This window comes from Heliangelus exortis, chromosome 1, assembly GCF_036169615.1.
Source record: "Heliangelus exortis chromosome 1, bHelExo1.hap1, whole genome shotgun sequence".
Taxonomy (NCBI): Eukaryota; Metazoa; Chordata; class Aves; order Apodiformes; family Trochilidae; genus Heliangelus; species Heliangelus exortis.
The window spans coordinates 178824191-178840481 of NC_092422.1; the positions used below are offsets into that span (position 1 = coordinate 178824191).

General features: G+C 37.6%; 1 long non-coding RNA gene across 1 annotated transcript; it reads right to left on the bottom strand.

Moving 5' to 3' along the window:
• Positions 1-1141: 1141 nt before the first annotated feature.
• On the bottom strand, positions 1142-11817 carry LOC139799184 (uncharacterized). The gene is made up of 2 exons (XR_011727130.1): positions 11698-11817; positions 1142-2911 (listed from the first exon to the last, which is right to left on the bottom strand). It is a non-coding gene; the product is annotated as an uncharacterized lncRNA (long non-coding RNA).
• Between the last annotated feature and the right edge of the window lie 4474 nt (positions 11818-16291).

The following is a 16291-nucleotide window of genomic DNA, read 5'->3' on the forward strand; positions in this document are numbered from 1 at the left end:
CTCAGTCATGATGATAATAGAGCTGAAAGAATGAATAATGCTTTGAAACTTTTTGTCTAACATTTTTGTAACTCTTCTTGAAGAGAATTTTCTAAGAAATTGTTACTTAAAACAGTGACTGATGTAATGCAGGCAGTTCTGTAAATTTCCTCTTTCCACCTTGCAATTAACTTCAGTCCTTATATATGATAAATCTGCCTTTCATTGAGCACACTCCTCTGAGAAAAGAGTGACCAAAGTAGCCAAAGTTCTTTGGCATTCCTGAAGTGTGGAAAGAAGTACCAAAGGCACAGATGAAATGAACAGATGCATCTAATCAAAAGCAGTAACTCTTCCAGAGAAATATAATCACCGCCTGTGAGGTATGTGATACATACATGTGTCAAGTATTGAAGAGATCTGGTGAAGAGACTCTGGATATACAACATGCCACAGGAATGCATGATCCATACTTGATTTTGTTCCATCGTCCTTCCTGAATAAAAAGCAACGGAGGGGGGGGTCAAAGAAATACTTTGTCATAAGAATTCTCTTGTTGACTTCAATTATATGTCTGCATAACACTGATCACGAGCCTAGAGAAAAGAGTCAGACTGTTCTCTGAGATTGAAGCAGTGACTAAGGATGGGAAGAAAGACTTTCTAGAAACTGTCAGGTTCAGTTTTGCACTTGAAAGGGGGGAAGATTCACATGGGAGATTTATGCCAACTGAGTGGCATTAAATTTTCTATGTTGAGCAAATCTTTTCAGAATTAGCATTTTAAAGCATTTCTCAATCTTAGTTTGACTCAAGAGACACACCCAAGATGGAACAGAAAACAGTCCCACTAAATCAGCAGTACCAACAGTGACAAAATAGAAACTGAAGTGGCCTAAGTTCTGTTTTGTGTTTTACCATAACAAAATGCACCATGTGGCATTGCATTCAATTGTACTGTAGTGTATTTATTTATGCTTATTAGGAATAACACATCCCAAAAGCTGGGGAACTTTTTTCAGAATTCTCCATGGGCTTCTGAGAGATTGTGGACAGACATCCTAAGAACAAATCTCTCAGTAATGACTGTCACATTAAATTAATTGACTTTTACTCATATTTATGACCCCTCTTGTCTGTAATTAGAAGAATGAAAACCATGGATTATTATTTTTTTATTATATACAATTTATTTAATTATATTTTACTTAAGGTCTGATCCTTCAAGCACTGAAAACCCTGACAAAACTCTTCCTGATTACAGTTGGTGCAAGATTGACACTTAGCATTGCATCAGAAGAAAGGGTTTTGATTCATTTTAGTAATTGGTTCCACTTAGGCAGATTTATAATTCTTGCAATCATCCTTTTGCACAGACAAGGTGCCTTCATATTACCAAGGCAGAGCAAATATCACCACAGGGTGACCAAAAAAATCCCAAGAAACCAAGAAAATAAAGCAGTCATTCTACAAAGCAATAATTATGTAGAGTTCAGAGACTTTGTGATGTACACTGTCTAAGACATTGTGAAAGTACAGAAAATTATATTTATACTCGAGTTGTATTTTAAATACAGAAGGATCTGTTTAAATCACATCATAGACAGTCTCGTATTCAAGCTTGTTCATTAGTTCCAGCCGTGCATATGGACAGCCAGCTTGGAAAAAATAATTGTTATCTACAGATTAGTTCAGACGTGTGTTTAAGTGAAGAATGTTTATACCAAATATAGGGGCTCTGAGTGCAAAATACAACTTATGGTGAAGGCTCTAGGCTCACAGTAGCTTCATCATGAACATGTGCAAACTGATTATTGTCTGCATTTGGAAAGTAGGAGAAGTGGTAAGCTTCTGTGCTGCTCTTCAGCAGAGCTTCTGATAGCAGTTCTCACAGATCATGGCCTCCTATAAATGTCAACACATTATCCTCTTGCTTTTCTAATGTTCAATCTTTTTCTGTTTTTTATTGTCCTCTGCAAATTGGTCACTAAGGCTAGCTAATCTAATTTAGCTATCTATACAAGCAAAGTAAATATACAGAAACTTTTCTTTGTCCCTGACAGCACTGGGCAGAGAATGGCCAGGAGACCAGCAACCTCTCTGAGCCCCCAAAGAAATGGCTGCATGGAAACTGCCTGCTGTGAGCAGTCTGACTAGCTCATCCAAATTTCTGCTCTGTGCCCAGGAATTCCTTAGGAAAATGCTACTTAGTGAAAGCCAAAACCATGCTGTGGACTGTACTAGCAATTTAATGATGTAGAAAATTCAAGTTCTAGGGCCTGGGAAAATTCCCTGAAACTGTTTAATTTACTAATGTAGTGGTAGCCTCAGGCTTAGGGGCTTCCTTTTAGCCTTTTGCCCCAGTAAAGAGCCAGGTAAAATCCTTTATGTCGTGTACTTTAAGAAAACATTGAGCTCTATGGCATTTAAATTTAAATATCTGCTATAGCAACTAATGTCAAGAAAGGAAGGAATGAAAGTACCTTTATTGAACTGCCAAAACCATAGCTGTTTATAGAGTTACTTTAAAGTGATTGGTATTTTTCTCAAGGCTTCTGGATCACTTTTCAGAGGTACTTAGTTACCTCCACTATATCTACAGGAGAAAGGGTTTGGCATCCCTGCACTGCATTTTGCCTGAACTGCTTCTTGCAGTCTCATCTTAAACAGGAACATCGCAGCAACGAGGCACTTTGCCTAGGGACTGCAAACATTGATCAATCAACAATGCTACATTAACTGTAACTTGGAAGAGGTGTAGTACAGCACACCACTTCCCAGCAATTAGAAAAATGTGTTAGCCTGCCAGTACTGCCAGCTCTGCTTTTCAACAGGTACAGCAAGGATCCTTCCCAGGACCACCTCGGGACTGGACCATTCAGGGTCTGTTTTCCGAGAGACCATCGCAGCACACATCCTTCCTGAAATCTGTTACTTGAAGGAAGAGTTCAGCTTTCAGTTACACTTACTTGGTATAAACACAATTATCACACAAACAGCCACAATAAATGTCACTGGTAGTCCTTGAGCAGATTTACATTCTCTGCAAACTGTTTCATGCTGTCAAATGACAAACCCATGTTAAACATGTTGCTCCTGATAATGCAAGCTTTCAAACGGGTCTCTAAATAATTTTGACTTTAAATGACTACAGAAAATAAACTTCAAAATATTTTTTTTCGCAGTCCAGAGTAGTGTCTAATTATATTCCAAGGAAGTAGTAAACTCCTCTATCACTGATGAATGGTTGGCAACATCATTTATTTTAATGGATATATATTGCTTTGAACTAAGTCTTTGCCATCTGCTCTGCTCCATAATTAGGAATGTAAACCGAACATATTTCACAATTACATCACCAAAATGTATAATATAAGTGTCTTAAATGCATACGTATGTTCTCTGAACAATGCATGTACCATGCATCTGTGATGTTTTTCTCATGCTTCAGAAATAAATCAGGATGGATGGAACATACTTAGTCATTACACAGGAATTTACTTAATAATTAACTTTGTTCACAAAATTCAGAACATTATAGGAAATTCTACTGTATAGGCACTTTTAGCAAAATATGTATATAAAATGGGAATAGATTCAATAGAATCATGTTAATTTCAGTGTCTTTGAAAAATAAAGTTATGAAAATATAACTACATTTCTTTAACTCTATGTTTCCTGCTGTTTAATGGAGAGCTGTGAGATTCTACTCTAATCTCGTGGTATTTATCTGAACAGAGAAATTGAACGAATGACTTATGTAGTATTAGTAATATGTTATGCCTTAATGAAACAACAAATCCTGGGAAAAATATTGCATTTCACTCCCTAGAACGTCCATGCCATTAGTGGAAAGGTTTGTACTGCAAAAGAGCATAACCCCAGCTCTGGAAATCACAGGACTTGAGACAGTATCACAGACAGAAGAGAACAGTTTAATACTTTTTCCTTCTGTTCTGCCCCTGGATCAACCATGATTCCCATGTGGGGATGAAATAACCCTGTGATAATTTAGAGGCAGCCATTCTTACCTCATTCTAAGGTAGTCAAATAAATTCAAATATGAAGCAATAAATACCTGAAGAAAAAAATCTCCACTAATCTCCACTTAATCTCCACTACATTGTAGGGAAAAAGAGAAGGAAAAAAAAAAGCAATCCACAATCCAGGTTCCCTAGTCAGCAATTCCCTTACCATTTGAAAGCCAGAAACATCTGCTGCTGCTCGAGGTGGCATATTGGACATGTTGATCATTCCTGACTTCAGTAATCATTGTCAGTGCACCCAAGAGTATCATTACCAAGCTCAGGGACATATGGATAGTTTAGCTATTTAAAATGGGATTCAGGAGGCAGAAGAATTTTCACAAGTGGTAGATTACTATCCTGAAGGCCTCAGACAAATCTCTGGTAGGTAATTTTTTATCTTCTTTAGATAGTGCATCTGCAGCACATACTGTCTCTCCAGGTGTCGTCCTCTGACATTTTACAAACAGACCAACTGCACCCTTATGTTTCTGACAGCCACCAATGCAAAAGCAAATATCCATTAACAGCCTGCTACAATGCAAAGCTGAAAGAGTGATCTTTGAGAAGAAACAAAATGAAGGGAAGATGTTTGGAAGCATCATGTACATGACAGCATTCAAGGGGTCAGGAGATCTGCGTTCCCCATTTAGTCTTTGTCATTGGCTTCAAACAGCTTATATCAAGGAATTCACTCACTTTTTTTTCCTTTTGCCTCAATTTCTTTTTTCAGAGGGGTTAAAATTCAACTCATTTCATAAAAGGCAAAGCTTAAAAGTATAGGAGTCCTTTCTTCATTCCACATGTTAACACTCATTCTGCTATTAGAAATGAAGACCCATAAGGTGACCCCACAGGGTAAAGGCTATTATGTGCATCAGCACAGCTACATTTTCAGGGTCACTTGGTGTGTAATTTCCTGTATCCCATAGTCTCCTAGGATTAATTTGATCCTTTTCTCTATTGTGAAGACCAAACCCTAAGTTGCTACATTTACCAGCATTAAGACTGAGGATGATTTTCCCTTTGGAAGTTTATTAAAGTATTTGTCAACAACTTTAAAATACTGGATATGGGTTCATCCAAAGGTAAAAACTGCTATTTGCACCTTTATGAAATTCTTGGTGGCAAACTAACATCATCTTTGGCAGAGGAAGCAGCTTTCTCATACCACCTGAAAATCAGGGATGGATTTGTGCATGGAGGACTCTTAGCCTTTAAGTAGCACTCATTCAGTTGTGTCTCCGACATCATCCAACCTCTACCTCCATGTTTGTAGAACTTTTTAAGTTTTAGCCTGCTGAACAGAGTTTGCCATAGGAAGTGTAATCTAACTTCACAGAGCCAGATGAGAGCATCTTGTGTTCCAGTTGCTTTTCCTGGCATCATCAAAGATGTAGACAAGAGACTCCATTGTTTGCATCACTCCAGATTATTTTTAATACTTTTTGGTGTTCTAGCTACAGGATATGTACACTGGGTAGGCTCTACTGACTTCTGTAGGTATGTTCTGCACACACAGCAAGAACAGTAAATGGGTGCTGCAATAGTTAATGTGTGTTGCTCACAAAGGGTTTAAAACCTACTACAGTTTACTGCTTTAGAGCTGAGACTGAAAAAAAATTCTCTGCATTGGTTTGAAATTATATTCCATTTTTCAATACTGTTTTTCTGCTTCTTGCTGAGACATTTCCTACAGAGCACTGTCAAAGGACATAATTTTTAAGCAGAATAAATATGCAGTAATTTATCAATTCATAGAAATGTTGTTGCTAAGATATTATTGTAAATCACATGCACCTCATGCACATCTCAGCAGGGGACCCTGACAAGATTCCAGGGCTGTTGCTGAAATACCGCACTCTAATTAAGAAAATACTCAAGCTCTGAATATGCCAGAGATGATTTTGTTTGCTTTAAGCCATCTTCTTACATTACAAGAAAAATTATGATTAAATGGGAGACATTTAACATCAGGGGAAAATTCCACCTCACTTGTTCAGAATGCTGGTCACAGTGACTCTGAAGAAAAGCCTTTTGGATGTGATGGTACCATCAGGGAACTCCATATCACTCTTTTATGCAGTCAGTCAATGTTTAATCTTGGAGACTGGTTACAGAATACAGTAGTGAAAAACTCTTATGTGAGTGGCTAGAGTTGACACTGCATCTCTTTAAAACCTTCGTCCTGGTAGAAGTTAGCCTAATAATACTCTCCATTTTTCTGACACTGAAACTCATATTAAAACTGCCAGAAAACACTGGTATAGAGCACAAATTATCAAGCAACAGTCTTTGGTATGTGTTTCAAAGAGGACACCTAAGCAAACTATTACACAGGTTCTCTTTGACCAATTAAGTCCATATATTTTTATATTCACACCCCTTGCTCCCACCCCATCTATGTTTTGCAGAATCATGCATAAGTACTTTAATTCACATCATTCTGTTTTAAGTCCATCTCTAACAGCTGTGCCTCAAACTGAATTGTCAGAGTGAAGAACAGATGAAACAGTAGCAGCTGTAATATAACACAGACCATGATAAAAAGTAAGTAAAATGACAAGTGCAGTTATATCATCTCTGGTTCCAGTCAAACCTATTAGACAGGTCAAGAGCTAAAAGAAACTGCTTTCAGACTTCTTTGGTGAATTCCATGGGTAAATTCTGGTAAATCCAGATGGCTCAGCACTCAGTGAAGGCTGTGGCAACCGTAAATGCACAGGAACTGAAGATCTGTCTCTACATGACTTCCTTCATACCTGATAGCCCATGGAATAAGAGTGACACTCAACACCCAGTACAGGGGATTTCTGGCAGAAGAACAAGCTGGTTAGTGAAACCTTGCAATATTTTAATATTTTCCTCACCCAGTGAGTTGTACATCCCAGAAGTGCTACCCTGAAACTACAATGTAGAGGCTGGAAGCAGTAACTTATATTTTATACAAAATACTCACTGAAAGTGACAACGCCTTAACAAAAATATTGGTATAAACATATTTAAAGAATAATTCCATATTTGCACTTTCCAATCTGATGATCCATATTTTTGTGCAGACTTTAAGCTCAAACTGCTGATTAAACCACTTACTGTTTAACTGATTCACTGTATCTGTTATCAGAGTTTGCTATAATTCCCCAGTCATTCATGAAAAAGTAACCAGAACATATACTGATGAATATGTAATTAATTTTCAATTTCTCTGTATCTTGACCTGTGTGAAACCACTATAATTTTAAGATGTGTGTGTAAGAATCACTTAGGCCCATGTGCTTGACTGTATCTGTGCTACTGCATGTCAATAGGTTGTATTCCTGTTATTTCCTCCTCTTTGAGTTCCTATCAAATGTGTCACATGAACTCATGAGTATACCAATGGGACTGAAATAAGATAAACTGATTTTCAGAGGGTTAGTGTTCAGTGGTCCCATAAATCTTCTTTCAGCATGATAAAAGCTACCTTTTGCCAAATTATGGTACTTGGAATCACTGGTAACAGTAATTGCCTGAAAAATTAAGTCTCATACTTAAAACCAACAAATGCTGGTTTGTTCGTACAGCTGCACATCATCTGTACAGGGGACAACAAAAATCTCAAATGTCATTGATCCAGCACTCATCTTGCACTATCCTGTTTAATCTCTTAATTACATGGCTAACACACAAAAGTCCAAACAAGACAAATACTGTGCTTTTTAAGTTCATTCTACTTCCATAATACATTAATGTTAATGAACTGTATAAAATGAAATTTCAGATTTTTATTGTATTAATAGGAAAATGAAAGTTAAATGACAGTTAAATTGTTAACAACTTCATAGATGATTTTCATGGCACACCTCGTTCTGCTGTCCCTGCTCACTATAATCTGCTTGGGCTTTCAAGTGGGACAATTAATTCTAGGAGAGATGAAGGTGGAAGCTGGTCTAACTACCTGGTCTAACCTCAAGTCAACCCTGCTCTGAGCAGGAGGTTGGACTACAGAACTCCTGAGGCTCCTTCCAGCATGAACTACTTCATTATTAAATTCAGTTATTGAAAATGCTAATTCTGGAATAAATATCTTGGGACTGTTTTGCCAATCAGATTAACATACCACAAACTTAAGATGTGGGTTTCCTCATTTATGCATATCTTTGAAAGTCCCTCCTTTAGAGTCCTTCAACTAATTAATGTCAAATATTCACATATTGATAAATTCAACATAGATAATAGACTAATAAAATAATTACAGTGTATTCATAAAATATTACGTTTTTACATTCAAGGTCTTTAATTTATGTTAAATCTTGCTTTAATGATTTCAGGCACTGGTCTCCAATCTGACTATACTATCAGCTTCTGAGACAGTAATGTCTTTGAAAAAGACTTGGAAGTAGCAAATAAAAGTCCAGTTCCAATAAAAAATAATTCTCCTTATCATAAATCCCTAATAATCATAGGTTTGACCAGTGCTGCAGGATAGTGTCTTGAAGCAGGAAACCACTTTTCTGTCAATTTTTCGAACAGGACAATTTTTGGCAGAGGAAGACAGACATCTGGGGAAAACCATTTACACTGTTAAAACAGGATTCAACAGAGTACATCTGGTTGATCCAAGAATGGGATCAACATAGAACAGCATGTATACAATTGAGACAGTCTTTAAAACAGGACAGCCATGGTAGCCATGGTTATCAGATTTAAACATGAACCTTCAGTATGCTTAGAATAGTTAAATAACATTTCACTAGTAATTAATTATCACATACAGTTAATAATACATAGCATGGGGAAAGCAAACAAACTGCTTGCCCACTTTCTGGCACAAGGATTCTAGTGATCCTCCTAAGTGTGGTTATTGTATGGTGTCTGCTTTCAAAGTATATACATAACGTCTTGTGGTGTAAGCACATTTATATATGGAAACAATTTCAAATACACAGGACTTTCCTCAAGACCTCTGTTCAATATCTTGACTTATCTGAAAGCCTGGATGTCTTTTAGATTGAGCCACTTATTAACAACAGGGTGAATTAAGGACAGGCTATAGCCTCAAAGTGCCCTTGCACCCACAGAATGAAGTCTAACTCTTAACCTTAAATGATAATTTTTCAGTAGGTTAAGAGCATATCTCAGAGTGTGTGTGCAAGCATGCACGTGTGTGATATTTATAACAAGTACCCAAATCTTCTTGCATGATTAGAAGTTAAGGTGTCATTTACCAGTACAAATTCCACCATTATTTTGAGCTGCAGCTTAGTTTCCAGCTATAACTAAATCCTTTACATGTGAAAAAAACATTTCAAATACTTTCAACACCATTCCACATCTGTCCTTCACAACACAGATACAAAAGAATGTCACAGTGTTGTGTCTTAACCACAGCTGGCAACCAAGCACCATGCAGCCACTCACTCACTCCCCACTAGTTGGATGGAGGAGAGAATCAGAAGAGTAAAAGTAAGAAATGGGTTGAGAAACAGACAGTTTAATATGTGAAGCAAAATTCATGCACACAAGGAAAGCAAAACAAGGAATTCATGCACTACTTCCTACCACCAGGAAGGTTTCAGCCATCTCCAGAAAAGCTGGGCTCTATCACATGTAACGAATTCCTTCTACTCCCCCCAACTTTAATTGCTGAACGTGATGTCATATGGTATGAAATATTCCTTTGGTCAGTTGGGCCCAGCTGTCCCAGCTATGTCTCCTTCCAGCTTCTTGTGCAACTCCAGCCTATTGGCTGGTGGGGTGAGATGAGAAGCAGAAAAGGCCTTGACTGCTGGTAAGCACTGCTCAGCAGTAACAGAAACAGCTCTGCATTACCAACACAGTTTCCAGCACAAATCCAGAACATAGCTCCATCTTAGCTTCTGTGAAGAAAATTAACTCTGTCCCAGCCAAAACTAGTACATGCTCCACCCCTTATTTCATCCGATTTACATCATGCTTATGACAAATAAGGAGTTATTCCTTGTTGGCTATGTGACACAGACTTGTTCACAGCAGCTCAGAGGTGCACCTGCTTCAGTGTGGCCTTACCCACAACCACAGTCCCTTCAGTAGTAAATCTGCTCCAACGTGGCTGCAGTCTCTCCCAGGGGTGTATCTGCCACGTCATGGGTTTATCTATGGCCACACGCTTTGAGATGCTCCAGCATGACCTGAAGTCACTGATGCTTCAAGGTGTACCTGCTGCACTATGGACTTATCCTATGGTCATAAATGCCCTGAGATGTGCCTGCTTTGGTGTGGATGCCACAGCTATTTCAGGATGTCCTGTTCTCACGTGGTCACAGTCTCTTCAATTCAAATTTACAATGGGGTTCCAGCCTGCTCAGTACAGCAGCACAGAAATAGCAGCAATGCCCTGGCCATCTGCCAGCCCAGGGACATGCCCATCACTGCTATCAAAATGTTCTCAGGCACAGCAGAGTAAGATGATAAGAAGTGCAGCAGTACAGAAAGCAGTGAAAGAAAAAAAGTAGCCGCTACTGAGCACAAGACTAATTTACAGTAAGGCAAGCAAGTTCCATGGCAAACACAAGCCCCTGCCAATTAATGGTTAAACAGCAATAGCTAAACAGCTATAAATACAATCTAGCACATTCCAACAAAATCTGTTGTTATCTCAAACTCTTCAAGCCCCACATTGGGCACCAAAAAGGACTGTCATGGTTTAACCCCAACTGGCAACTAAGCACTATGCAGCTTCTCATTCATTCCTCACAGCCTCCGTCCCCTCCTCCCCCCACCCCCACCCCCCCTGGGGTGGGATGGAGGAGAGAATCAGAAAAGTAAAAGTGAGAAAATCTGTGGGTTGAGATTGCTCTGTGCAAACATTGCCCAGCAATAACTAGTTTTATTTACTGCTGGGCAGAAACATCTCTGAACTACCAAATACGTTCATCACAAGTCCAAAACACAGCTTCATTCTAGCTACCATGAAGAAAATTGACTCTATCCCAGCCAAAACCTGGGAGTTTTAAAAAACAAAACGTGAACAGGAATATTCTCTGAGTTAGAGGATATAATAGTAAGGTATTTCAGTTTTATGTACACTATGATCTGTGCAACCAACATTACTCCTATAGTTGAACAACTGCCAAAATAGGTAACAAAGTTTCCCACTCTAGATAAGACATTAATATAATTGTTTTAATTCATCCATCAAATCATAGAAAATGTTCTTACTGACAGAATTTCAAGATTATTAGCAATTTCCAATATTAAAAGATGCATTTTAATTGGAAATTGTCCTAAGCTATATATGGATAGTTACTAATGGCTTTGACTAGAAACAGAGAATGCAGGAAAGCTCTGTGTTCTACAGCCTTCAAAATCTATTCCCAAAGGTTATTCTTGGATCGCAAGGTGCAGTTACGTGTTGCTTAACATTACATAACTTTTTTCTTAAATTTTTTAAACTTTACAGTAGTTGGGGTTACAGTAGTTGGGGTTTTTTGTCCTCAAGCAGACTGACCCAGAGCATCACTTCTTTCTTGAAAACTTCCAAATTTGCAGTCTAAACTGACATGACCAACTTTTACCTTGGGCCATCATCATCTTTTTTCCCTTCCCACCTACGGATGATTAGTACCTTGATATATTCATAAGAAACATTCCAGCCTGCCTTAGTTCTTTGGGCAGCCTACATTTGACATGCTCTTGGATTTTTTCCCTACAGTAGCTCTTCACTTCCTCACTTACCTAATAGGCTTTGTTTGAGCGTCACTGAAGAAATTACTGTAGCATGAAGTCATTCCATGTTAGACACCACAGACATGTAGATCTCACACTTTCATCAAAAACAAAGTCAGTTAATTGCAATCACCTGAAAGAAAAAAAAAAAACAGCTTCTTGGTTTCCAATGCCCATAAAAGTAGTTTCCATGAGGTAGTCCAAATACTTCTCTTGCTTGGGAAGAATCAGCATAAAGCATAGGGCAATCCTTTCACTAAATTTTATGTTCTTATGTTTTATATTTTCTAAAAAATGTGCTTTAAAATTTTCTATTGCAGGATGAAACTTCAACGACTTCTGCAGCTTAGCAATTTTTTAACATTAAAACACAATAGGAACTCCTTTACAAGCAAAAATATTGCTAACGCAAAGTTCTATTTTCTTTCAAAGGCATTGATGAAGAAAACACAATCTCTTTTTCCACTCAGTTTTCCTTGAGCGGGACTCTTTTTGCTTCATTCTAGCTGTATAAAGGTAAAGACTTTGGTCTAACACAGTTAGGTAACCAGACTGCTCCTACAGTCAGTGCAGAGATATGCATCTTAACAGGGCAGCTCAGTAGGTGTACAAAATATGTGCCCTAGGCTTTCCCTAGACTTAATGCAAAAAGGCAGACACATTCAAAGGGCTACTGCAGATGAGATGAATTTAATATTCTTTCTTTCACCACCTTCTACGATGTATAGGAAACTGGACTGGACCATGATCTGAACAGCAGTGTACATTAGCAGTTGCTCCGGAACAGTAGGCAGAGACATGAGCGTAACTCCAGTGAAATTCAGATCATCATTTGGCCCCCGGTGTTGAGCAACTCCCATACTTTCAAAATGAAACTGTTTGCAAACCACCGAAACTGCAAGCCAAAACTTGCTAGGTTGGCTTGTCATCAGAAGAGCTCTTGTGGGAAAGTGCTCAGGGAATACAAATGTGCCAATCTATCCTTCTACGTGTAGTAAATCAAATCTCTGTCGGTGGCCCTACTAACAATTTTGTTGCAGTAATGCAAATGAAAAGGATTTTCTTGCATAAAGAACTGAATTCAACTAAACTGTCTCAGTTTTTCTCAGGCTACATACTGAAAGATGGCAGTTTCTATTACAAATCTACAAAATTCATAAAAGGAATTTTCTCAGTTGAGAAACGTTTTTATGGCAAGTTAGCAAACTACACAGCATAGATTGCATATTTAATTCACTATAATTGCACCAAGGGCTTGTGGACTGTTCTTCTATATCTTGGCAGTACCCAAACTGTGCTCTGTTACTTTAACATTTGATTTCTGCCACACTCCACATCTCTTTGCTGGGTACCCTAGAGTCAGTTTAAAATGTGTGAAACTTTCATCAAAGTTGTCTTCAATTTCTGTTTTAAGTTCTATTTTAGATAAAGCTTTACTTCCTTTTTCAAGATTTTTATATATGTATTTGTGCCTTAGGGGATTTTTGTGAGTGCTGATGCTCTGTAATTAGCAAATATGTCTTCATTTTTGGCAAATTACTAAATCCCCCACTCCTCCTCCTCCATTAAAACATGAAGTGGTTAGGAGTGAAACATTATTTACCAACACAATTAAGCTGCATATAGCAATCTCAATTAGTATATGTCATGAACAGAAAATGGCTTTGACTCTTCTTTGAGTGACCAGCTAAAATTCATTAACATAATGGGCATCCACTAAAGGTAAAATTTGAAACACAGCAATAACCTACCAAAATATGATCTGGAAAAGACAAAAACAAGAATAAAATAGATCTATTCCACTTACAGGATAAAGATATTCCAACCACAATTCACTAAACAAAGTTTCCAAATTGTTGACTATTTCCATGCATGTCATTTTGCAGGTCATCCCAATTCAATGTCTGAGGAAGTTTCCCTCCTTAAAATTCATCAAATGAAAAGCAGTAGCAGTATTAACAAGAAATCAACCAATTTTAAACATGTAACATGTATGCATGGTAGAACAAAAATTTAAATGAGGTGGTAACAGAAAACTCTCTGAGATACAGTATGAGGACATTCATTCTTATGGATTGCAATGAAGAAGGAATATGTTTTTTGATTCAAAATCCTCTTAAATTCTGTGTAGTCCGAGGACCTGACTCAGTGGTCCAAGGATTTAATGAAACCAGGGGGGTCCTGATTCTGATTTGTGCTTTCAAAGAATTAATTGTAGAATTATACAAAACCAAAGTATTTAAAACTAAATTAACAACAAAGGAAAGAAACTTCACTTATTTAAAACTGGAGCTAGACAGACCTACAGAAAGAATAAACTGTAGTTCCTCTTGATAATGACCCAGAATGTCCCTTTCCCATGTTGTACTTTAACACTCAGAAAATATCATTAAAATGCAAATACTGAGAAAAAGAAGAGATCATATGGACAGAAATTGCTCACACCCAGTAGTTTGCTGAGAAGTTGATGAGGTGAAAAGTTGTTCAAGCATTAATACAGAAAGAAAAGGATGTCTCTTTTACAGAAAAAAACAAAACAAAACAAACAAAAAAACCCAAAAAGTAAAAAAAAAAACACCAAAAAAAAAAAAACCAAAAAAAAAAAAAAAAAAAAAAAACAAAAACAAAACCAAAAAACCCGAAACAAAACAGAGAAACATTTCTGAAAAATACCATGACGAGAAGGACAAGGTGGAAAAGTGAATAGTTCACAAACCACGTGAAATCAAAAGTACAGTTCATAAGGTTCACAAAACCTCAAAACAAAACATGGTTTGCCCATCCCTTACTATTAGTCATTTACGAGAAATGTTCCTCCCTGACCTCTGATTAATTCTTTTACTTGCATAGTTGCTCCTTCTGCTTTTGGATATGATGCTCTCTTGTAGGGTGCTATAGACATTGATTTAGAGAAATCTTTGTTCTAAGTCTGAGAGAAAACCCACACCTGGCAAAAGAACAGGCGACTCCACTGCTGAGGAGAGATGGAGAAGTTTATAATAGAGGATACAGATAACATTCTCTGTGTATTACACTGGAACACAACCAAATCCTGCCATAAGCTACTTTCCAGCAGTCACCAGTGAAACATGGAAGATGACTTTTTTTTCTGTTGTGGAGGTTTTTTTTTTTCAGGTTTACCACTGAAAAGTAAGTAAGTAAGAAATTTTCAAAAAAGTAAGAAATATATTTCAGTAACAGGAGGCATACCAACAGCATTCCCAAGGAGACTGACTATTTTTCATCCATCCCACTCTTTCTCCTCCCTGCTATTTTAGGACTTGTGAAAATCTAGAAATGCCATAGTAGATAAAGTCCAAGCAAAACAAATTTCTAGAGCTCACGACCCAGTTTCCCATACAGAACTAGCTATCAGGATTGATTTTCCTTTTCACCCACAATTTTCAGGAAGTAACCCTTGGATGTAGCTACTATTCTGTGTTAAAGACAGCAGAGATGCATCACCCTGCAGGGATCACTGGGACAGAAGGAAACAGATTGCTTCCTGGAGCTCTACATTTGCATTGGAGACATTGGGTGTGATATGTGACACCCTTAGCATAAAGCAGTTTTCCCTTCCAGCATTAGCAACCACTTTTGGTAGCCTGTCTGTGGGGGAGATGAAGATATGCTTACTTACTGTCTGCATGTTCCTTTTGAACACTTTTAGGAGACCAAACCCACACATTCTTAAACACAGCAGTTGCAATTCTGGACTCAAACAGAGAAACTAGGAAATTTGGTGTGGAGTGAAAAGGGACTTCCAATTTGGAAGAAGTTAGTGTAAGAATTTTCTATCACCGACATGTTTCCTTCAAAAGAGATTTTTGCAGTCATGATACAATACTTCCCCTCCAAAATCTTTCTCCTAAAAGTATTAGAAAGCAACTTGATTCCAGACTTCATTAGTGTTAGCTTAGAAACTCTGTAAAGCAGCCTTATATCCCTGCTTGGAAATAATGAGAAAGGGTGGAGTCACATACTGTTTGAACAACAAAGCAAACTGTAAGCTATGGTAAATAAATGCCTGAAAGAAAACACCCTGACTCCACCTTTGTCTGATTCAAATGAAAAAGTACCAGTTTCACCCAAGCCACAAATGCACACATGCACACACACATGCACACAAACTGCAATTGTAAATTCCATTATCTGATGACTGAAGCATTTTGTACAGGTGAATTAGTGCATCAACAAAAACACTGCACTTTTAATGAGAACTCACAATACTTACATAGTGCTTTTCTTTCATGGTTTTATTTGCTAAAAATTCCAAGTTTCAAAAATATGTTCCACAAATTATCATCTCTACCTAAACATTTGGTCTTACTTTTAGATTATTGTTTGCTACACAGCTAATTGCTTCCCTTTCATATAGAGTCTTCCTCAGTTCATGCCTTACTAATAGATTCTTTTCTCATTTGTTCTTTCTCTATCAATGCAAATCATCTACTCTAGATCTTCATGGTACTCCCTGTTATCACTGTCCTCCTTTTCATTTTTGCATGCTTTATGTGTCCTCTATAGGTGGAAAAGACAAATATTTTGCTTCATACAGTAACAAATTTCTTGAATTTCTCCTTGACTTCACAAAGCCAGAAAG